Here is a 13,724-nt window from a genome sequence, read left to right as displayed (position 1 = left end):
TAAGCTCCATTTGTGTTCAACAAGACAGCCTCTTTCTCCAAGATTAACATTTCTTATGATTGTTCCTGACAGAGGATTTACTTTCAGAGGCCCTGCTAAGGATAACCAAAAAAGGGCATGTAGCAAGACAGTTTTGGCAGCTTGCATGAATTTTCGGAGCTTTTTAGGTCTTGGTTTTCTGATGAGTGGCTTCCTGAGCATGCCTAGGGAATGACAGGCATCTCTGCAGGCAGGCTGAACCCACCTTGGCTTGTGCGTAGTCATTGGCTGCCTATTAGAATAAATTGAGGACAATGCATACCGCTGCCTGCCAATTGTAAACATAAGGGATATGTATTCACTTAGCATTGACTTTTGGGAGGGGCCAAGGAAAAGCTGTAGTTTTATTGAATAGGGCTGTGTGTGAGGCTGCTGGTGTGCCTTTCTTGCTGTGCTCCTGCCCAAGCAGCCAGTTATTCATTTCCTTCCTACTAGTTGAAAACTTTTCAGCCAGAGGTAAGGGCTTAAGATATGTATTTGTTCGGGAGTGAGCTGGTCTGACTGCATTTGCGTTACGGCTAGAGATTAAGCAGCATGCGAAATCTAATGAGCTGTGGAAATAGTGCGAAAGTGTGGGATACTATTTTTCCTCCCTTCCTCTCTCTGTGCCCCCCTTTCCAGATGTTTGTGGTGAACTAAGGGGGATATCTGTGCCGGGCGGGTGGAGGGGCTGCATGCTTGCCCACCCCAGTGGACCCTAAAAAGGAGGTGTGGGGGCAAGGCTTTGGGTGCAGAGCAGGGTCTGTGCTGGTCCTATTCCATTTGAGATCCTGCAGCAGGCTTGTTAGGGGAGCAATAACCTATGTGGCTGGTTGTTGTGGTTTTTTTTTTTTTTTTCTCTTCTTTTTTCTTTTTTGGAAAAGGAATTGCAGTGAAAAAGTTTTTAGCGTGGTAACGGCTGGTGAATTGCTTTTAATTTTGCAACTTAATACCTGGGCTTTCAGAGCAGCCTGACTGTTAAGGCAGTCTCCCGGCGTAACTGATACAGCTACAGTAAAGCTCTGGTTAATGTAACTGATCTGATACTTGCTGAAGCAGATGTCCGTCATGGCAGCCTTTCATAGAAGTAATGTTGACAATAGATGGCATCCGTTTTTGTCTTCAGCCTTCAACATGCGCAGCAGCATATTGCCAGAATGTTTCTTGTGAAGTTGTCTTTCCTGTTAAAAGGGGGAGAAAAAAATGCACTTGGGTGGGACCGGAGCTCTTAAAAGTCTGGGTCTGTATTTGTGTCAGTCAGAGCGCTGCTGGGGAGAGCCAGTGAGCAGGCTTTCCTTCCCAGCTCCTTTGACATGCTCGGACAGATTGAAAGCATTGTGCAAGGCTGGCTGCTGATAGCACGATATTCTGCATAGCAGGGAATTTCTCAGAGAAAGAGCTGGGAAAATGAAGGGAGGGATGAATTTAGCTGCAGATGGATACATGGGAGCAGCAGACTTTGGCCAAACTAGTAACCTCCGGCGAGACCTGCAGCAACAGAATTGATTTTTCTCGTATATATTGTTTGGCATAATGGGCGAGATAACTGTTTTAAAATGACTTTTTGTGGAGTATTTGTTTTCAGAGGAGTACTTATTTTCAGAGTATGCAGCTTTTATGCAATTTTGCCTAGCTGAGAAGGCTTCTCTTGCTAAAAGGCGTACAGGAGAATTATTTGTGAAAATAACACATTCCCTCCTTGGCAGCGGCTCAAAGAAAATAAGGAGGCAGAGTGTTTCTTTTGTGAGAACTGTGTATTTATTATAATTTGTCTATTTTAGGTACCATACTGTGAATGACTGTGCTTGTATGGTTTGCTATCAAGGAACCCTGGGACCTTGCATCCATTCTTTCTCTGTCTCACTAAATGTAGCAGTAGGTTCTGTGTGAGTGTACGCATCTGCAAACAAGTTTCATACCTTTTTTTTTCTCCTGCCATGGAGAGGCAGGATGGGGTCCTAAAACTACATACACCAAAACCAATGAAATGTGCTGTTTTAACATAAATTGCAAATAGAGTGATAGTTCAAGTAAGTGGTCCATTTGCTTAATTAAGTTGCTTTTAAGGTAAAGAGGGTCTGAACTATTCTCAACATATTTGAAGAAAGTACAGGTCTGTCTTTCTTTGGCAGATACCTTTCTGATAGGCAGGGATCTTAGTCAATAAAACCTGCACATGTTAATGTAATATCTAAATTATGATGGCAGGGGAGAAAGACCGGATAAGATGCCTGTGAACAAGAGACTAAATTGAAATAACTTGTATTTCCTGAAAACTCCTCTTTGTTGCAGCATGTAATGACAAGAGGATCAATTCCACAGCCTTCATTCACAGGATTAGTCTTGGTGAAACCAATACCATCATTAACAGATGCAGGATCTGATGCGAGGGGAGTCCTGTGTACTCTGAATACGCTTTGACAGTGAGTGATGTAAGCATGTATTAGGAGAATAAAGGATTTTCCACAATTGTTACTTCTTATGCTCACAGCATTATTCTGACACGGAGCAGCCTGAGAAAAGAGTGACTTCCCTTGTGCTTCTACTTCTTGTCCAACACTGATACACAATGCAATAGTGACACTGAAAGCTAGGCGATTTGAAAGGAAAGGGGGGCTGTAAGTTCCTCTGGCTGACGTTAGAGGGAAAATTAAAGTGCCTTAACATGGGAAGATTTCTTATTCCTCAAAGTCTCATTCATGGGCCCACATGTGGCATGGAGGCACGGTGGTCAGCATCCGTCTGGACCCACATGGGGTTAGGGCGCAGTGCTACTGATTCCAGATGGTGCGACTAGAAAAACAGAGCAAGGCTTTTTTTGCTGGCTGCCTGCTGGGTGGTAGCTTCTGTCATATGAAAAGAAAGACGACAGGGAAGGTCTGTCAAGAAGTCTTACTTGTTTCACCCTTCCTTGTGTGCAGCTGGAGTGGCCCTGCCTATGGGGGTGATTTTTTTTCATTGCAGAGAAGTGGGAGCCTGCAGGTCTTCCCTCCTGCAGGATAAATAGCACTTGAATGCCCCGGGACTGTTTAAAATATTCTTTCTCACTGGTTGCTTACATGAGACCTATTCTGTTGGCTGCCTGAATTATAATTTGTATTAAAGATTGGTGCAGTTGGTAACCCCTATCTGCCAAGGGTACAACTTGGTCCATTTGATTGCTGAGTGTGAACAAAGAGGGACAGGAAACCATATATGCCTACGAAAGAGAGGACCAAGTCAGCGGCATTAGCTGTCCATCTGCAGTGCTTGTCTGGACTCTTCTGAGTATCAGAGAAAGCACCAAAAAAGGTAACAGGGCAGAATGGCAAGCACAATCCTGTGAACCTTTCGTTGCCTTTGAGAGGAGCTTTATGGGGAGTTTGCAGGATTGGGCTCCAGGTGTACAAAGCCTGAGGCAGACAGGCCTGTGAATGCAAAGAGTGGGAGTCTATCTTCAAAGCAAATTTCATTCTTTAAAAATTGTCTTTTCTTAGTAACTACCCCCTGGCAGCTTGTAACAAGAAAGCTACTTCCTTACTAGAGCTCTCACCCTCAGAAACGTGCATGTGCAGAGGCCAGTTTGCTGGTTTTGTTTGTAGCTCCTGGGTGGTTTAAAGCCCCGTGACCTGGTGAGAATGGCTTTTAGGGACATCTGTACTGGAAACAAGGCACCTACCTACATGCTCGCACTTACTCTCTTGATGCTGGCATTTGCTGGGAAGCTGTAGCCGTTGCATGCCTCCAAATGCTTTGTCAAGGATTTGGCTAAGGCTGAAATTTGACTCAAAGGCATTTGAGGATCAGATTAGGTCTGACCTTTCTGGATGAAACACTGAGGTCATGGGACAGTTGAACTATGTAACAATTTCTTTTGGCCTTTCCTGATGCTCTTGTACAGTTCAGCTAGCCCAGTGGGGAAGGATGCTCAGTACATTGCGATTTAGGATCCCTCCCACCCCCAGGGGAGCTTGCTCCTACTTTTCTTGAAACAGATTTGATTAACCAAAAAGGTTAGGGCATGTAACACCGTTATTTAGCTGCCAGCCCTGGTATGTTAGCTGCATGGTTTACATCCTGCGTAAGAAAGCGCTTCTTCTCATGTGTGGTTTTTTTTTTTTTTTTTTTTTTTCTTTGGAACTGTGCTTAGTGCTGGTAAACAGTGTGGAGCTGGCAGCCTGGCTGCCAAGCAGATAACCAGCATTAGCAGCATGGTCCCTATCGTGTCCCTCTCCCTGAGCATCACTAGCTGTCCCTGTGAGGAATGCAGTCTTCTGGACTGTCTCACTTGCAAACCTCCTGGCTACCGCTTTGTCTTGCAGCAACTGCTGTGCATCCAGCTACAGCCGTGACCAGCCTTGCTGGGCTACCTGGCGGTGAGGCAGCTGGGCTCTGAGCTGCGGTACCCACCTCTTCTGTCTGTGGTCAGCAACCACCACTGCTAACTGATGCCTCTTTCCCCCTCCCTGCCCCTTGTATCTGCCCCTTGAGAGAGGAAAATTGTCCACGAAGCATAGGGGCACCTCCTGATCAGAAGACCCTGCCGACAGCGGTGTTTATGGGACTTTGGGTTGAAGCCAGGAATAAGTGTTTGCAGGGTCTGCCCCGCTGGCTGGCAGTGGGGGTAGGAGCAAATAACTGAGGAAGCAGGGGGAAGAGAGAAAGGAAAGAGGCAACCATATCTTAAGCCACTGGAGTAATTTCTCCTTTGACTTTTTTCCTGTGGTCATAAGTACCTAGCGAGTCACTTAATGCTGTGTGTCTGTTTCTGTATTTTCAAGTAAAGAATAATCTGTGCCTTTTTGTATTTAGCCCATGGGGCGGCTGGGCTTAATTCATTGGTGTTCATGAAGAATTTGTAATACCAAAATGCCAAGTTTAAGCACTGGCCAAAACCTTATTTTTGACTGATTTTCCAGCAAGAACATACACTTTTTCTTGTTTGTTTGTTCACACAGATATGTATTCTACTAGAAAGTAAATTCTTCTAGACAGTGGGCATAAAACTGCTGAAGCCCAGTGAATGAGGTGCAAGGTGGGCCAGGCTCAGTCGTGACACTACTCTGCCATGTCTGGAGGGAATTTCTTGGGTGTTTGCTGCATCTGAGACAGAGCCTTCCTGCAAAGTTTTCATGCGTGTACCAAAACCGTGGGATGACAGCTTTTGCTTACAGACCCGCCATAGTTTCCTAAGCTCGGAAGATAAACTACTAAGCGAGCTGCTGAACCTTATCTGCTTGTCCAGTTTCACGTTGATGAGAGCATTTGAAATTGTAACTCCTGGGGCCAGGCCAGGCTGCAGTGGGGAAAATATTAGGGAAAGATTTCAGGCGATGGAAACAACATTACATGTTTCCACACCCTCTTGTGTACAGAATACAAATAAAGAGCATTTCCCTCGAGACTTGCTGTGGAGGGTGTGAAGCAAAGTGGAACCCACCCGTTTGCACATTTTCTGGTTTATGTCCTTAAATGGCAAAAAATATCTTTGGAATTTATCTCATAGAAGGGTTATAAATAGATCTGTGGAGATAAAGTTTTGCTGTAAATGCTCTGGTTTTGGATCTATTTAGAACAGTAACTCTGTAGGCCAACAAATATGAAAAGGGGTGGTATTGCTAAATGCAGGAAGACAATTTCATTGCACATAGATGTACTTGTACGTGCATGTTGTGCATGCACACCCCTCACCACCTGCACGGACCTTCCCAATTTTCCTTCAAGTATGTGGAAATCTAAGGGGCATGGAAATCACTGTGTGCACTTCTAAATGTTAAATAACTTGGGGTGAGAGAGAACTAGCATTCACGATTCATCAAACTGTTAAGGGAGCCTGAACCCATGACAGCTCTGTAAACAAAGGTCCTGAGATTTGTTGGCAGCTTGTTTTATGTCCTTCTCTGAAGCAGCTGGTCCTGGCGAGGGAGAAGCTCTGTGGGGCTGGATGAACCCTCACAGAGCGAGTGCAGGAGCAGTGGTTCCTGTGCTCCTTCAGAAGTCAAGGTTCAGTCCTGCAGGCTCGTGCCAGTTGGATTCCAGTCATCTTCAAAGGCAGCTCTGCTCAAGTGAAGGAGTCTGTGATCAGGCCCTTGTTTGTTTCTTATTTGCAAGGCTTTGATGTTCCCCTTGTCTTTCTGACTGCCACAGGGCATGTTACTACCCTTTTCCCACTTCATTCTTTTCTTTGACAGTGAGCTCTCTAATGGTGAAATGGTCCTCCTCCCTTCCCCAATTTTTTTTTTTTTGGCCACAGTGTTCACCCTGGTAAAATCTCTCTCTCATCCTAGAAGCAAAGGCAGGACCTTTTCTAATTCTTCACTGTTTCGGAGGACATGACAGTGCTCATGTGATAGCCCGGATCATCACTCTCTGTACAACAGCTTGTATTAGAGGAAAACTTCTGCTCAGTCTTGTGGGATCAGCTGAGATGGAGCATAGGCTAAGGACTTGCTGTCTGCATCTTCCTAATGACCTAGTGATAACCCGCTTTCTCTCAGCAATTTCAAAAGCCACTGAGCCAGGGGAGAATCTGGATTTGCTCTGGCCTAGTTAAAGCTGGTAGGTTTGGAAAAGAAATTCCTAGAGCTTGGCTACAATGTTTGGAAATGGGAGCAGGCTGGGTTAGCTCTGAGATCTGGGGGAGAGTTTGGTCAGCTCTCATTTACCTGCATAGCTTAGCCTGCTGGTGCTGGAGGATGCTCCCAGTCAGCATCCTTCATGGGAGGCTTTGGAGTGCTGCACCCTTGGGTCCTCAGAGAGGAGTGAGTTTGCTTTGTATGGCTTTAGGGAACAGCTTAGCCCCATACACAGAGCCACACCCCTGCTATGAAAATGAGGAGTTTAATTCAGATGTCTGATAAGCCACAGCTGTTGCTTTGCCACTTCAAACAAAACTTGGATTATAAAGACTGAAGTGCAGCGTTTTAATTGCTGTAAATATGAATAAGAGTGTTTAGGCAATCCAGATGATACTGAGCCAAACGTTTCTGTGGCTAATGTATATTACACTGACAAAAGCAGGCCAGCTGAGAATTTCCCCACCGCTATCCCAGTAACTTAAAACATCAATTGTCTGTTTTCTGCTGCATTGGTGAAAATGAGGGAGAAGTTTTTACCTGGGCATTAGTTGGCCTGAATCTGATCTTGCTTTCAGCAGCTGTACAGTGATGTAAACTGTATTGTTTAAAAAAAAAAAAAAAAAAAAAAAAATTGGGTCTGATCTCGGTTATCTTTAGTGTAAATCTGTTTGATTTCCTTGAGTTACTCAGAATTCACAGTGGGCTGCTTGCTATCAGAAGTCGGTCCTTTTTGTTTGGCTTTCTACACATCCCCTGAAGGACAACGGCAGCAGGAAATGGGGTCAAAATCCCAGTAACGAGCATGCACGGGGAAATGATATTTCATACAAGAGAGGGCACTGCAAACCCAGAAAGCCAGTAAAATTCCACTGCTCGTTTGCTCCCTGGTGATTAAAAGGCCCTGCCATATATGGGAAAGGTCTGAGCTTCATTCACTCCAACCACAATAGTAAATGGCTTATTCACTGGACACAGTATGCAATCAAGGAGCAATGCCTTATGACAATAAAAATGAAAAGCAGCAACTTTTGCTTGCAGTTTGTTTGCAGTTTTCTCCACTGTGTGTTATTAAAAGCTCTGTAACTATTTTTTTGTTGTTGTTCCTTTATTTAGAGCCCTATAAACTGCAGTCAGTTTGGTTTGCCACTTAACCCTCCCCCATAAAACCAGACACACCAGCCTATTTCCTCTCCTTCCCCCTATATAACCCAAACAAGAAAAAGACATTTCCTATACCAGTATATATATATAAATATAGCTCCTCTGTCTTCAGTGCATCTATTGTGGATTTATATGACTAAAGGCTGGGATTAGCAGACAAAATCTTATCCTCACCAGGTATAAAGCACTAGCTTTAGCAAAAGCAATGATTAAATGCCAGTATTTCAGAGAGCGTGATGGGACCACAGGAGTGAAGCAAATAGGAAATGTGTGTGTGAATAGGGATGAGTTTGGGGGGGGGGGGGAAGGGAGCAATGTGCTTTGGATGAGAGTTGCAGAAGGGGTCCCTAGTGTTCCACACACCCATCAGATTTTCCTTCCACCACATCAGTTTCTGCAGTGAAACCCTACACAGATGACATTAAGATGTGAAGTCATTGGAGCACATTTGTGTTTACATTCTTGCTTTTCAGTTTATTTTGTTTAGGGATCAGTACTCTCTCTGCCATCAAAATCATGGGAATAAAGTCGTTGGTCTAGTTGTGTCTTGTTTCATAAGGAGAAAGACAGTTAAGTGACTGAAACAATGGAGCTACATAAGGTTCTTTGCTTGCTGGAGAATTTCTAGAGTTTTTATTGTTCGTTTGTGTTACATAGAGTACCTTAGAAATATGCTGTTTGTGTCATATTGTAGACTTAGAGATTATGTCTGGGATCCTACCCCTGTGTAATTTTGATGAAAACCCACATCTCTGTGGCCAGAAGGGCTGATGGATTAGTCTGATCTCCCGGACTACATGCCTCATTGCACACCATCCAGTTACTCATGTTTTGAGGCCACTTAAACTGAGGCAGTTAAACTGGATGTTGCAGTCAGCCACAGGACAGGTTGGTGGGATTTGAAGCCAGTCTTCTGCTCCTCCAAAATGCTGTTGTGCCTCCCAGGAAGGACCACAGATCTGTGACAGAGGTGTGGTTCAGCTTCTATTTTCATATACATCTGGGCGCCTCCACAATTTTCAACAAGTGTATTTTTTTGTCCATGTCAAGAAAGCAGAGTTTCTTGCAGGTGACCTGCCATGGGGTGATAACAAATTTATGTGGCGGTTTAGGTTAGCTAGACTGGCAGCCTTCAAGTGGTTTGGCTTCTCAACACCAGAAAATTGCTTTTTGACACATGGCAATGCTTCTCTTTCTAGTGTTAGGGAAAACTGACCTTTCTGTTTGGGTAGTCCTTTATGTCCGATACGTCTCTTCAGTGAGAAGAGGTGGGTTTGGGTTTCTTTAATTATTATTCTTCTAAAGGTGAAACTGGTTCCCTTAACTGCATCTGAAAGGTCCAGATCTTTTAAGTCAGAGAGGGAGGGTGTAAATTAGGCTGCCTTTGAGATGTTGCTGCTTTTCACTTGTGGACAGCAGTACTTCTGAGGAGATATCATTTGACTATTACCATGAAGTCATACTAAGACATGCCCACTGCAGGACCCTAATGTGGCTGAAAGCAGCACTGTCAGGTTGTGATAGCTGGGTAATGCAATAGTAACACATGCAAATACTTCTGTTTTCCAGCTCTTGGAAGGATCAGGGATAGCAAATTTGGACACCAAAATAACTAGATATCTAATCGCCTTCATATTTTTTTCATTCAGGATTTGGTTTGTGAAAAACCTTGCATTATATCAGCTTCTTAAGTGGTATCTGGAACCTCTGGAGAAAGTCCTTGAATAATAAGCACATTGAACGCAATAAATATTATTGCATGGTTGAAAAACTTTTTATTTCTTCTATTTTTGCTATCTTTGATCTTCCTGAGCCCACATGGAAGAAGTGAGACTGCTTTGTTTTTCTTTTTCCTCTTAAAAGAGGAAAGTGTAAATTATGCATGCTTTGGAGTAATTTTTCCCCGGCTTTTCCCTCCTCTAAGTGATTTTGTGGCCAAGCTCAGTGTTTGTGCAACCTCCTTCTGGCTACCTGTAGAGAAGTTTTGCAGAAGTTCATGATGTTCAGCTCTGCTGCTCCACGCAGGCCACAACTGGGAGCTCCCCTTCCCTCTGTTTGTTGGGGTCCTTCAGTAAAGGCTGTCAAAGTCATCATTTTACAAGATAAGTTTTGATTTCCATTAAAGTTTTTTAGAACAACACCCTTCCCTATTGTGCTGCTTGTGAACTGCCTTAAAGCTTCAGTCTATTGTCTAATAAAGGACTTCTATGGTCAGTAAAAATGTTTGCTGCTTTACTTGTCAAACAAAAAGTTTGTTGGGCCATCTGCTCTAACCGCCCAATTGTTTTTCCAAAATAAGCAGCATTTCTTCTTTCTGTTCACTACCTTGTGTAATAGATGTGAACTCCTTTCTTGGAATCAATATATAGCAAACTTAATATTAACAAGAGGGGAGGGAATAATGCTGTGTTTGCCTTCTGGATCAGCATATCTGATAAAGATCAGTTCATCTTAGTAAAAAATGAAAGGAATTTACTATATGTGTAGGAAATATGTTTCATTATAAATGAACAGATTGAAGTGGTGACAGACTATGAATCTGTCTTATATGACAGAATACAGTTATACAGTTCTGAAAGCCTGGAGACTGGTGTGATTAACTGGAAAAAACATTATAATCAGAGTACGTTATTTCTGTCTCTCCTGTGACCCTTCAAGGCAATGGAAAGTCACTGATGGAAAGGCTGTTGGCATTAGCAGGCATAGAATCGGTTTCATCAATCTTGGTTCAGTGCTTTCAGGTCACTGAGGCTGAATTTAAATATTTAAGTTCAAGGTTTTTCTCTGATTTAGAATTAAATACCAGAAGCTATAGGCCACCCCCACCCCCCACCCCCCCCCACCCCAACCAAATCCAAAACTAAAAATGAAAACCTGTGAAAGACCCATTAGGTCATCTTGTCCCTTTCCTCTAGGCAGTGCAGGATGATTCCCTAAAGTATATTCACACATGTTTTGTCCATAAACACTTCTGTTTATTAACAAAATACAATAAGTTGTAGTTTTTCAGCGAGGATTGGGATAGTTTGCTGCACTTTCTAGTTTTTAGCAAGGGGAAATAGCTATCATTCTAAAATGTGTTTCTTGGCCCATGGACATTGCTCATGTGAATTCGAGCAAAAAAACCCTAATGAATGGAAACTTGTAGAAGAGTTAACAGCAGCTGGTTTTATTATGGACCATGGCTCTGACATGATCTCACACGAGTTTAATACAAGTGTTACCTCACTGACTTCAATGGAACTGCTTTTCATTTGCAAGGGAGTAAATGAGGCCAAAATGAGATAGAGACCTAGGGAGACTCTCTGAGAGAGGCTTTTAGTTTGGGGAATGTGCTTTACATACATATAAAATACACGGGCATATCTGCACATTGCAGTAAATGTGTCAGCCTGCCTGGGAGAAAGGGGCCAAATTCTGCTTTGAATAGCACCTGTGTAAATCCAAAATGAACTGTAGGGCTAATGTGCCAGGGAGGGCCAAAGAAGAATCTAATTTTTCCAAGTGCTGGGCTGAGTTCCCTTCTCGTTGGCTTTCTGATGTTTCCTTGAAATATGGCAGAATAAGACTGTTTTGTAGGGACCTTCAGTTTTTTTTGCCGCTTAATTTCAACCATACAAATTAAAAGAGCAGTTGTGTTGACTATTGTGAAGCCATCTCAGATGAAAGCACCACACGTGCCATTATTCTGCCTTGAAACTATCAAAGGAAGCAGTGAAATAAGAACCGTACATTTCTTGAGTCAAACCTCCCTTTAGAATTGTGCAATATTACATCTTCTTTCAAGCTCAGCCTTCAGCTTAGCTAAATCTTGCAAAATTGTAGGAAGGTGGCTGTGCTCTATTGAAAGTATAGCTTTGGTCTCAAAAGGGAGAAGAGCTTTAAAACTTCTTGAAGTGCAGTAGAGGTGTCATTTGAAAGCAAGTTGCTTGGGTGCTACAGCAATAGTCCCAACAGTGAGATGGGCTTTGCTGTTGCTCTGGGTTTGAGGAAATGCAGCTGAAGATGTGACAGATATTGATTAAGAGCGAAGAAAGGCCAGGAGCGAGGTTTTGTCATTTTGGTTTCTTGCTTCTTGTGTTTTGGTGGTTCGGCTTGCTGTTCTCCTGTACAGCAGCACCTGAGGTACAGGCACATCTGGAACCAGAGTCTGCAGCGTCTTTGGTGTGAGTTTTGAAATGTTGTGGTTTAGAATTAAACACGGCTCCCTTGATTTTAGCAGGATTTCCCGCCAGTGTAAACACTGGTTTCAGATGCTTTTTGCTTTGCTCTGTCTTTGAAATGGTGATGTTTACAGGCGTATGGCTTAAAGGTTCATTGTAATGTCGTTTGCAGTGTGATGCTGTGTACGCCCAGTGATGGAGGGAAAACTTTTTAAGACTATGACGTTATGTAGTATTAACTTTCATTTTCACTTGAAGTCTTGAAGGAGAGCAGAATGATGGTAATTTAAGCTCGATCTGTAGGCCCAAATTGAGGGGGGGAAGGCAGTAAAGTATGGGGAATGTTTTAAATGGCCCTATCCACTTGTTTAGAAGGGAGTTCTTATGGAGTGGGGTTACAAGTCTCTTCTCAGTCTATTATAGGGTTCTTGCTGTTCACTATCTGAGCCAAAGCTAGTTATATTGTCCACAGAAAAAGTGCAGCAGAAGCTAGTGTCCCTGTGGTGATACAACTGCTAATTATTCCCAGTGGTGATGCAGAAACATATTCTTACAGAACTGGTCTGAGATCATCAACTTGTTTCACATAGGATGCTGTTCTGCCGTCAGACAGAAATGACTTCTGCTAGCTGCAATGCTTTGCCAGATTCACAGTGGTTAGCATGAAGTAGAGGCCCTGTTGCTCAGAGGATTTGTGACGAGATTTTTAGTTCTCTCTGGATCTTCCTCCTAAGCAAATTAAGTGCTGCTGAGAGAGAGAAACTCCAGTGGGAGAGCTCTCGTTTGAATACAGCACAGAAAAGTTTTCTCCTACTTGCTTCCAGCATGCTTGTGTCCTAAAAAAGCTATTCCTATTCCTGTTTTAATACTGTCTTTAGCTGAACAGAGCTTGCCAAATTCGAACTGGCCTGTATATGTTAAAAAATGTTGTGCATGTTGTAGGTCCCTTCACTGAGACAAAAATGCCTGAGGTCGTGTGGAAAGTCAGTGAAGGAGGTAGGGGCAGAGAGCAGGACTTCTGTCTCCTACAGCAAGATGCACATATCTAAACTATGCTGTTATCCCAGGGCATAATATTTGTAGGCCTACTATTTACTTACCTTTTTTCATGTAGTTCCTGGGACTACCGTACTGACCACAAAGGAATAGATAAGTAAGCAGGAGAATTTTTGCCCGTGAAGAATGATTAAAATTTAAGAGCAGTTTAAATACATTTAGAGGTGTTAGAGGAGGAAAAAAAAAAAAAGCCCGATACTGAATCTACTGAGCATTCTTCTATGAGAAGAGGACCTAAATAGATGTTGTCTAGTGACTTGGATGTCATGAGATGTGATGCCTTTCAATATATGCTGAATTTCCCCTTTGCTGTTTCATTAAGTATAAGGCTATTATGGAGTGTTACGGTAAACCTGTCCAAAGTAGCCTGGCCACCCTTGATCAGTTTTATTTTTGATCAGTAAAAGTACAGGGTAAGAGATGCTGAACCGGATTTCTGCTGCTGGATACTTGCTGCTGCTGGGAATACTGAGGTGGTCTACATCCATGGAGCTGTATTAGTACCACACTTATTGTATTGGATGCTTTTAAGAAATTCTTTTATTCATAATTTCCTGGAGGTATTCTCAGCAAATGGGCAATAGACTCTGTTGGTAGTGCATCTGTCATGCTGGTTTCAGAAAGCAGAGGTGGCACAAGGTTCTCTGGTGCTAGAATGGGACTTCAGTGAAGGAATGAAAACTGTGGGATGGAGAGATAGCAGAAGCTCAGATGGGTGGTGTTGCATCCATTTTTGCCATGTCTAAAAGCATCACCTTAGTTGAAACGA

General features: G+C 43.1%; 1 protein-coding gene across 8 annotated transcripts in view; it reads left to right on the top strand.

Annotated features, from left to right (window-relative positions):
• The first annotated feature begins 317 nt into the window (after nt 1-317).
• CALD1 (caldesmon 1) overlaps nt 318-13,724 on the top strand; it is a 198,573-nt gene continuing 185,166 nt past the window's right edge. For 6 of the 8 annotated variants that reach the window (XR_007508781.1, XM_049822541.1, XM_049822538.1 and 3 more), the window contains exon 1: nt 318-495. The gene's annotated coding sequence lies outside the window, so the exon portion shown is untranslated. The remainder of the gene's footprint in view (nt 496-13,724) is intronic. The other 2 variants (XM_049822545.1, XM_049822544.1) reach the window with 1 other exon arrangement.

The sequence above is a fragment of the Accipiter gentilis genome, chromosome 18, assembly GCF_929443795.1.
Source record: "Accipiter gentilis chromosome 18, bAccGen1.1, whole genome shotgun sequence".
Classification (NCBI taxonomy): Eukaryota; Metazoa; Chordata; class Aves; order Accipitriformes; family Accipitridae; genus Astur; species Astur gentilis.
Note: the sequence above shows the minus strand (reverse complement) of the source record. Positions and strands in the feature narration are given on the sequence as shown.